The following is a 9196-nucleotide window of genomic DNA, read 5'->3' as shown; positions in this document are numbered from 1 at the left end:
GATGGATGAGATATCTATTAGGAAGCATTTGGAATGGGATGGCAATGAATACCATGGTTACGTAAATTGTGGTGCAAATTTGCAAGAAGAGACCAATGACCTGTGCAGAGAAGCATTTGTCATTATGGCTGTAGCTATAAATGGAAAGTGGAAGCTACCCGTAGGATATTTTTTTACAAATTCATTAAATGGGTTACAAAAATCTGAATTGATTGTAAAGGCTGTTCAACTTGTGCGTGATGTAAATGTAGATGTAGTTTCTGTCACATTCGATGGTGCAGCTTCAAACATATCTATGCTCTATAGATTAGGGTGTAATATTAATGTAAATAATATGCAGAATTATTTTAAGGTAGATAACAAGAAAGTATATGTTTTCTATGATCCATCTCATGTTATTAAATTGGTAAGAAATGCATTTGGGGAGAAAATGAAAATTATTGATTGCAACGGAGAAACTATTTCATGGGCATTCATATCTCTGCTATTAAATCTGCAAAACAAAGAAGGGTTGCATTTGGGGAACAAATTAAGGGCAGGTCATCTTAATTTCATAAAGCAAAAAATGAAAGTTCGTCTTGCGGTACAGCTTTTAAGCAATTCCGTTGCAGATGCATTAGAGTACTGCCACAAAAACCAAATTACTGGATTTGAAAATTGTTTGGCCACGGCCAAGTTTATAAGGATATGCAACAACATATTTGATATTTTAAATAGTCGTGGATTGAGATCTGTGGGCTTCAAGAAAGCATTATGCCAAAGAAACATTGCTCTAACTAAAGCTAGTGTCACTGACTATATTAGATATATATCGACTTTATCATCAACCGACGGCACATTATTCATAAATGGAAATAGAAAAACCGGCTTTGTTGGAATGATTGTTTCACTTATGAGTGCAGTTGGGCTTTATGAAGATCTCCAAGAGGTGCTATTATATTTACCTACTTATAAAATTAGTCAAGATCACTTGGAGCTGTTTTTCTCCTCGATCCGCAGTAAAGGTGGCTGGAACAACAACCCTACAGCGCGTCAATTTAAGAGTGCATATAAGAAATTATTAATCAGGACTGAATTAAGGGATGGTGGAATAGGTAATTGTGTTCCCTTAGAAACCACACCAATATTGACATGTTCGTCAATAAAACATAGTGAAGACATAATAAATATATCTGCCAATAATTTCTCTGAAGAGCACATTCCCTTAAGCGACATGCTCAAAGAGCACGATTATATAATAAATTCGTTCACATTAAGTAATGTGAGTGAGGATATTGTTACCTACATCGCTGGATTTGTAGTGAAAAAACTACAAAACACATTGAAATGTGAAGATTGCAACGGGGCCCTTTCTGGCAATCGGATGGATTTTTTAAATTCATTAATTAATACAAAAAACAAAGGGGGACTAACTTATCCCTCACATGACGTCGTTAAAATTTGTATAGCGTGCGAACGATTGATACGTTCTCAAGAACATACTCTCTTCAAGAAGAACAGTAAAGCAAAAATTGTGTTACATGTCATACAACATTTTATCGCTGATAATATTTTTGTGTCATTAAGTGAACATGCATTAGATTATGAGATAAATCATATTTATTTTTTAATCAAATCGATTGCAAGTACATATGTAGATATAAGATTACATTTCATTGTAAAAAATATATCAGAGAAGCACGATCCGATTCGCAGTAAATTGACAAAATTAATTACTTTTAAAGGGCAATAGTTTCTGTATTGTATATATATTGCAAACAAATGTGTACATTTTTGGCAGTTTATTTTGACATGTAATTACACCAGCACTGATTTACTTTACTTCATTGAAAAGATGATCTAATGGCAGAAAACTGATACACTTGTAAGACAGAGCTTAGTGGATGAACTTACAATTAGGTCCCTTGATCATATATTTATTACTCTCGCCCCAGGTTAGACTCTCGCCAGGAAAGATTGCCGGTCACAGCACACCAGGTTTTTATTTTTCTACCACCACATCTCTCCTCTTCCATCGCTTATAATTCCTCCTGTCTCAAAAACAGAGTATCGGTGGAGGGTAGGGTAAGTGGAACGTGTCATTATTTAGAAAACTTTAGAAAAATGTGTCGGAGGAGAGCACTTACAAAGGCTAAATTAATAGTGTGAACTCAGGTGAGGTCGATAAGAATACCTCCAAAAACGAAGTGTCGGAAGGAGAGTTCTCATCACAGGCGTGTGGAACATCTGGACGAGGCATATCTATTGTCAACGTGAATATCTCGAAAATGGAGTGTCGGAGGTTGCAATGTGCAATATTGCTGAGCTGAAACTTTCTGTAAGAGTTGGTTCTTCTCGCATTACTTATTGAATTTGTGTCATATTCATTCATCATTTCGTGAAACGTCAATAAATTTTGCATGCTATAAACAATAATTTATTAAGATATTTAAGAAAAAATCGCTTATCTGTGAAATGTGCACAATTTATACCTACTTGTCACAGAACAGTACTACTTGTTGAAATCATATTTGCAGTAGGTACGTTTGTATATTGTATTTACTTTACACTAATGTACCTACGATTGCCGCTTTAACGTTACGCCAATGAACTGTAGGCGGCCATGATTTGGGTGAAACAACAAACAAATGTGGGCTTCACTTTACGATGATTATTGTCACTCCTCACTCTTTCCTACTCTAAGGTTTGTTTATTAACGCACATGTTTAAAATTCATTATCGGAGCATGTTGACCTAACCTAACAATATTTTCACCGAATTTCCAATTGTTATACAGTTTGATTTATATCAAAAGTTGCATTTTTTAAATTGCATTCGCTGTTAATACAGATATCAATTCCTTGGTCAATTTTAATATTATACATGATATCTAAAATTAGTCGTTTAACTGCAATTCGTCATTTTTTTAAAAGTAGATGTCCAGTAAAAATTGAATAGTTATCACAATTATCATAAAACTTTTAAGTCCGTGACTTTGCAGTGTTAGTAATCATGAAATGTACTAACGCTCAAAGTTACACTTCTTTGTGTTAAAAATCACTTTTCCAAATCTAAATCACAAGCTAAATTGATTTTGTTAAATAGAACTACCAAGTTTTTTTTCATTGCATCAAATGTAGGATTTGATTTGTCAGTTTGGTTCATTAGCATTGTTGATTAGTTAAGTTTATTAGAAAAATGGAATTTGAAAAAAGTGATTTAAACAGTGCTTTTTACTTGTTTACAATAAATATTTAAGTACTTTTTGATGGTCTTCAAAATGTTTCGGTGCACATAATAAAAGAAATGTGGTTTCACCACGATGGTGATTCACCTCATTTTCCCTCAACGTTAAAGAATGACTAAATCAATAAATATTCTGCTAGGTGGATACTTTGAGGAAGTGAAGTGGTTTCTGAGTCTCTTTTGTTTTATTTTGTTTGCAGGGAAATGTTTTATAATTTGAATTGGTGGTTACTGTTCATAATTTTTAACGGCCTACTAATTACTGAGAGCTTTTGAAAATCGAAAAACACAGGGAAAAACACTATGAATTATACCTATCAGAAATTGTTGAATTACAAAAAAATATGTAAAAGGTAGGTAAATACCGACATGCTTATATCGTTGGAAAGGTAATCAAATCCTACAATTGATGCAATAAAAAAATAGTAGTTCTATTAATAAAAATCAAGTTAACTGTGATTGAAATTTTGAACATTGACGCAGTGGTTTTATTTAACACAAAAAAATTTAACATTGACCGTATTCGGCGAATGGTAGTACATTTCATGCAGTCCTGGCCTTTTAATCGCATTGTTACTTCACATCTACTTTTTAAAAAATCACCATTGCGGCTAAACGATGGATTTTAGATATCATGCATAATACATACAAATTGACCAAGGAATCAAAATCTGCAACAACTATTTTAAAAAAATGCAACTTTGATATAAATCGTGTATAACAATAGCAAATTCGGCGAAAATATTTTTAGGCTGTAGCCGCGTTGATAAACCCACAATCTTCCACCTACGCACTAATGACCCACCCTGTATGCAAATTTCAAGCAACTTTTGTTTAAAATAATATACAACATCGTTGATATGTTTAAACGTCTTTGAATATTACCGAGGATATTACCTTGCAAACCTTTTCTCATGTTATCTTTCCGAATAAATTGACGAACATGTCTATTTCATCTCAAAATATTATACTGAAATTAATGCGCACCAACATCAATAACTTGACTTTTCGGAATAACTGATACAAGAATTTACGCCTCTTAGTCCCCTTTTGTTCAATATGTATTGTGTGGATCTCTACAGAATGTGGAGTCCTAATATCAACGCATGCCAATATGCGGACGATCTTTGCATTTATACCACAGATAAATCAACAAAACTCGTATTGCAGCAATTAAAAGCTAAATTCAAGATCATAAAAAGGTGGCTGTTTGATAATGGTTTCGATCTATCGGTGGATAAGCTCCAAACGATATTTTTTTCACGGCATCGAGATTTGCCCACAGGCTCGCTAAGATGGATGGGGGTTGAACTTAAAATAACTTCAGAAATCTCTTACCTTGGTATGATTCTCGATTCTAAATTAAGGTGGAGACCGCATATAGAGAAGTTGATAGGTAGATGTGAAAGGGGCATTAATCTGATTAGGATGATTTCCAGAGTTAATTGGGGTGCCGACATGCACTCTAACTTAAAGATCTACAAAACGTATGTTAGAAGTCTGCTTGACTATGGATGTATCTTGTATGGCTGTGCCTCGAACTCAAATTTAAAACGTCTGGACGCGGTATCTAATAAGGCACTACGTCTTTGCATGGGGGCAATGTGCTCTTCTCCAGGAGACGTAGTACAGGTGGAAGCACGGGAACCTCCACTGTCCATCAGAAGAAACTTCCTGGCTTCTAAATTCGTGTTGAAGTGCAAATCTCAGAATTCTAAGATTTTACCAAAATTATCGGAGTTGGCTGTGCAAGATTTGGTAAACCTGTATTGGCGGTTAAAAAATGCTCCCCCTTTTGCAACAGCATCTAGAAATCTGTCTGACATCGCTATCCTCCGTGAAAGCGCTATCAGTAAAGACATTAATTACACCGACTATATTTCGGAGATTCAAGTCATCTTCCCACCATATCAAGGTATTTCGTCTTTGGATAATCTTCTACACCAGTCAATTATTAGAACACACCAACACGCTCTCTTTATTTACACGGACGGTTCAAAGGGTGAGAATGGCTGCGGTTGTGCTTACCTTATACAACCCTCAGGACAACAGAACGTATTTAAGTTGAATGGGAACGCATCTACTTTCACGGCGGAGGCAACAGCCATTGCCTATGCGTTAAGAGAAATTCATGTGGTAGTCACGAAAAAGCTTGTTGTGATGAGCGACTCCCTTAGTGTACTAAAAGCTTTGGACAACAAAACTAATTTTTACAGTACCAACCCGTATATCCTAGATATACTCACGAATGTGGCCCGCCTCCGTAAAGAAGGTATTGAAATTTATTTTTATTGGATTAAAGCTCACATTGGGATAAGCCACAACGAAACAGTGGACAAATTGGCGAAAGGAGCTGTGGAGTCGGGAATCATTTTAAACATCCCGCAGTCCAAACAGGATGAAACGGCATTCATGAAGCAGCAAATTCTTCGAACGCAATGGGAAGCCGAGTGGAGAGAGCGATGCCTTAGAAGACCCACGCAGTATACCTACCCGTATAATGCCCTCAATAACAATCAATCCGTGTTACTATAATTACAAATCCAATAGATTTTATCAATCAAGCATAGTCAGGCTAAAAACAGCGCACGGTAGATTTCCAACACATTTGCACAGAATAAATTTGATTCCCTCGGCACAGTGCACGTTTTGTAATTATGAGGTAGCAGATTTGAATCATTTAGTTCTCGCCTGTCCGCAGAATACAAATTACACGAATATCATGATGGAAGGCCTACTCAAGCTGGGGTTGACACACCCTCTCGATGTACCAACAATTCTAAGTACCAACGATAAGGGAGTTTATGACATTTTAGTCCGTTTTGTAGCTGCAAGTAAACTACCGTTGTAATTGTAACCCGTATTATGTCATCCTTATGTGCTACCAAGTACCAACCTTCCGTGGCCTACCTATGTGTTGTGTGAAGTCGCTTTGATCGGCCCCAAAGCGTGAAACGTATAAATCCTTGTTTAGTCCTCTGGTTTCCCTAATGTAGGCTAAAATGGGCAAGATCCCGAAAGCCTTAAAAAAAAAAAAAAAAAAAAAAAAAAAGAATTTACGCGTTCTTCTACAGTAAGTGAAGGTTACAATATAAATGTGCCCCCTCCCCCCTGTTAGCTTTTCTGTCTACTGTGGTCCAATTGTGCTCTATTGGGTATTTATGTCGCCTTTTTTGGGTTTAAAAATAAATAGAAAATTAATGGGGGCGAGGTGAACGTCCCCAAAAATATACTAAACTTTATTATACTCAAAACTCGTTCGAGTGCCTTTCATAGACCTACCGATATCTACATGAAGCGAGATTAGATAAGACTAGATAAACAGCCTTCGGGAGTACTGCATTAGCTTCGTACTATCGAGTTATTCCTGCATCGCTTAGTTTGAAAACTAAAGGTCATGCCGAAGTTGATAATTCATCAATTTTATTTAAACGGCTTTTATTCTATCAAAAGTACCTATTTGAATACTTTAAAAAGTGTTTCATTACTTTGACAAGTGCTCAAATATAGTCAAAAGTATTCAAATACTTCACTCAAATACTTGAAAAATTAAAAAGATTATCCATCATCATCATGATCACTTGATGTTATTTTGGGTGATTACATTTAGTAGCCTATTACGGTGATTAAACAGTATGTATGCATCTATTAAAAATACTAGTTTTATCATATCGTGCTGCAGTGGCTTGAAACAATATCGTTATCATCACATCTCGAAATTCGATACAGTCGAATACCGAATGATCCTCGAGATGTTCACGCATCCACTATTTTTAGAACTTCGTAACTGAAACAATAGCGACCTTTCTTATACCCTTACGAACATGAGTACCAATTTTTAAAGCGATCTGACGTTTCTAAACAAAGTTATTATGCACACGGACAGATAGACACAGTAATACGAAATTATAAACTCATGGCGATCGTTAAACAACATATGAAGTATCGCGTACGATTCTTAATAGGGGAATTTTTTGACACTCGGCTCGGATTTGGAAATAACACTTTTAATTCAGCTCATATTCAATAGCATTGATCTTTAAAGTCATAGAAATAGATTGGTGAAGGTTTGACATCCCTGTCTCTTTCCATTCTCCAATTAGACGAGGAACAGACAGACAGACGGGCGCACAAAACCATCACATAAGGGGAATTTCTGTCGAATAATATTTAAATCCTTCTGACAGTATTTAATACTTTCCATTTAATATATATATTTAAATAGTTCTCAAAGTATTTCACTAACTTGAAAAGTATTGGATTGTTAGTGAAGTATTAGAATACTTTGCGAAATATGCGGATTGTTTGTAAAGTATTTGAACACTAAAAAATATATGTTAAAGTATTTTAGTTGAGAATACAAATACTGCTTCCATAAAAGTACCTATTTAATTATAAAGTATTTGAATATGTACTCGAAAGTAACTGAATACTACAACAGTATTTACAACGTAGAATACTGCCCACTGCCCAGCTCTGATTGTATGTTACAATTTTATAATTTATAATTTTATTTATTTTACATTTAATACACTACACTAACTGCTAATTATTTTTATTTTTAATTCAATTTTATGAGCACTATCTAGACCAGGCGTGGGCAACCTACGGCCCGCGGGCCAGATTCGGCCCGCCGATAAGTTTTGTCCGGCCCGCTAACATAATTCAGAGTTAATACTTCATAGGGCCCACAAGTTACATTTTAATTAATTAATTAATATGATTATGTTACACGTGCAGCATCTAGTGGACGCGATCCGAAGCTTCCAAGGCGTTTAAAAGCCTAGTTAAAGATGCATTTCTGGTTTCAGAAATATCGCCAGGTATTTTCCAGAATTTTCCTCGCGATATATACGGGGTGGGGCAATACAAGGACAGGTGTTTTGGGATTAAACAACATTTTTAAGCCATATATTGTAACATTTTAATTTTTAGTTGAATTTTTAGTCCAAAAAAAAAAGGAATTGTTACGTGCGCCGGCAGCTATCGTCGGTCTTGGGCTTATCGGTTCCCTTGAACACTGGGGCGTCTGGGCGCCACTCAACCTTAATGATAATAACAAATTTACGGGGTTGAGACCGTAACACAAAAACCAGTTTATTTACATCAATTAGAGTAGTATAAAAATGTGAAATTTTTTAATACTAAGAAGAGTGTTAGTAGATTGGTGATACTATTTACTATTGTACAGAAAAAGAAAAAAAAGGGGCCAATTTAGCAAACGATACCGTCTAAAAAAATGGAACGAACTCGCCTTATTTTTGAGTCGCTATCTTATCTTCTGTGAAGTTGGAGTTGAACCATCCGCAATGTTGGCGTGAGATTCGGTGATTGGAAATTAGACAGTGTTGAAAAGAAACGCTGCTGTTTCTGTCGCAGTAAAAATCTGGATTCTCTAATTATTCTTGTGCAGGATATAGGCTCAATTCAATTTCTTATAGTACAAAAAAAAAACCCTGAAATAACGTATATTTGTAGTTGAATGCATTGTTAGTGAAAAAGAGGATCGCAACTCACCTCGATGAGGGTTTTTTCAAACACAAAAAAAATTACTACAAAATGTGGGCAGCTTGCGGCCAATAAAATCGGTATCAATCTGGTACGCCAAATACAATATTCGATCTCGTTCTCGTGGATCGCTCGCATTCCTTTTTCATTTCCACTTCTTATCGAAGTATATGCGCACAGTTTCATAAATTGATTTAACGTTATTTGTGGTAAGGGTACCATTGGTATAGGCAACCAAACTTACATAAAATTAATTATATTTAAAAATAAATACTACAACACCCCCCTTCTTGAAAGAAAAAAAAGGAAATTATTCATAATTTTCTTTTTTTTTTTCTTTTTGTTAATTATAATGAGCTGAAACAGCCTTGGGAATTACCTACCTACCTACTATACTGGTTAATAACACTAAATACTTAATATTAATAGCTGATACCCTAATTATTGACTAGCCAATGGACGG

The 9196-nt window shown here is 35.3% G+C and overlaps 1 long non-coding RNA gene across 1 annotated transcript; it reads right to left on the bottom strand.

The window, feature by feature from the left end:
- Positions 1-1683: 1683 nt before the first annotated feature.
- LOC116169341 lies at positions 1684-2626 on the bottom strand. The gene is made up of 3 exons (XR_004144937.1): positions 2476-2626; positions 1894-2402; positions 1684-1839 (listed from the first exon to the last, which is right to left on the bottom strand). It is a non-coding gene; the product is annotated as an uncharacterized LOC116169341 (long non-coding RNA).
- Positions 2627-9196: the final 6570 nt, after the last annotated feature.

Source organism: Photinus pyralis, unplaced genomic scaffold (genome assembly GCF_008802855.1).
Source record: "Photinus pyralis isolate 1611_PpyrPB1 unplaced genomic scaffold, Ppyr1.3 Ppyr1.4_LG4, whole genome shotgun sequence".
NCBI lineage: Eukaryota > Metazoa > Arthropoda > Insecta > Coleoptera > Lampyridae > Photinus > Photinus pyralis.
The sequence above is the reverse complement of the archived record's forward strand: the minus strand, read 5'-3'. Positions and strand labels throughout refer to the sequence as shown.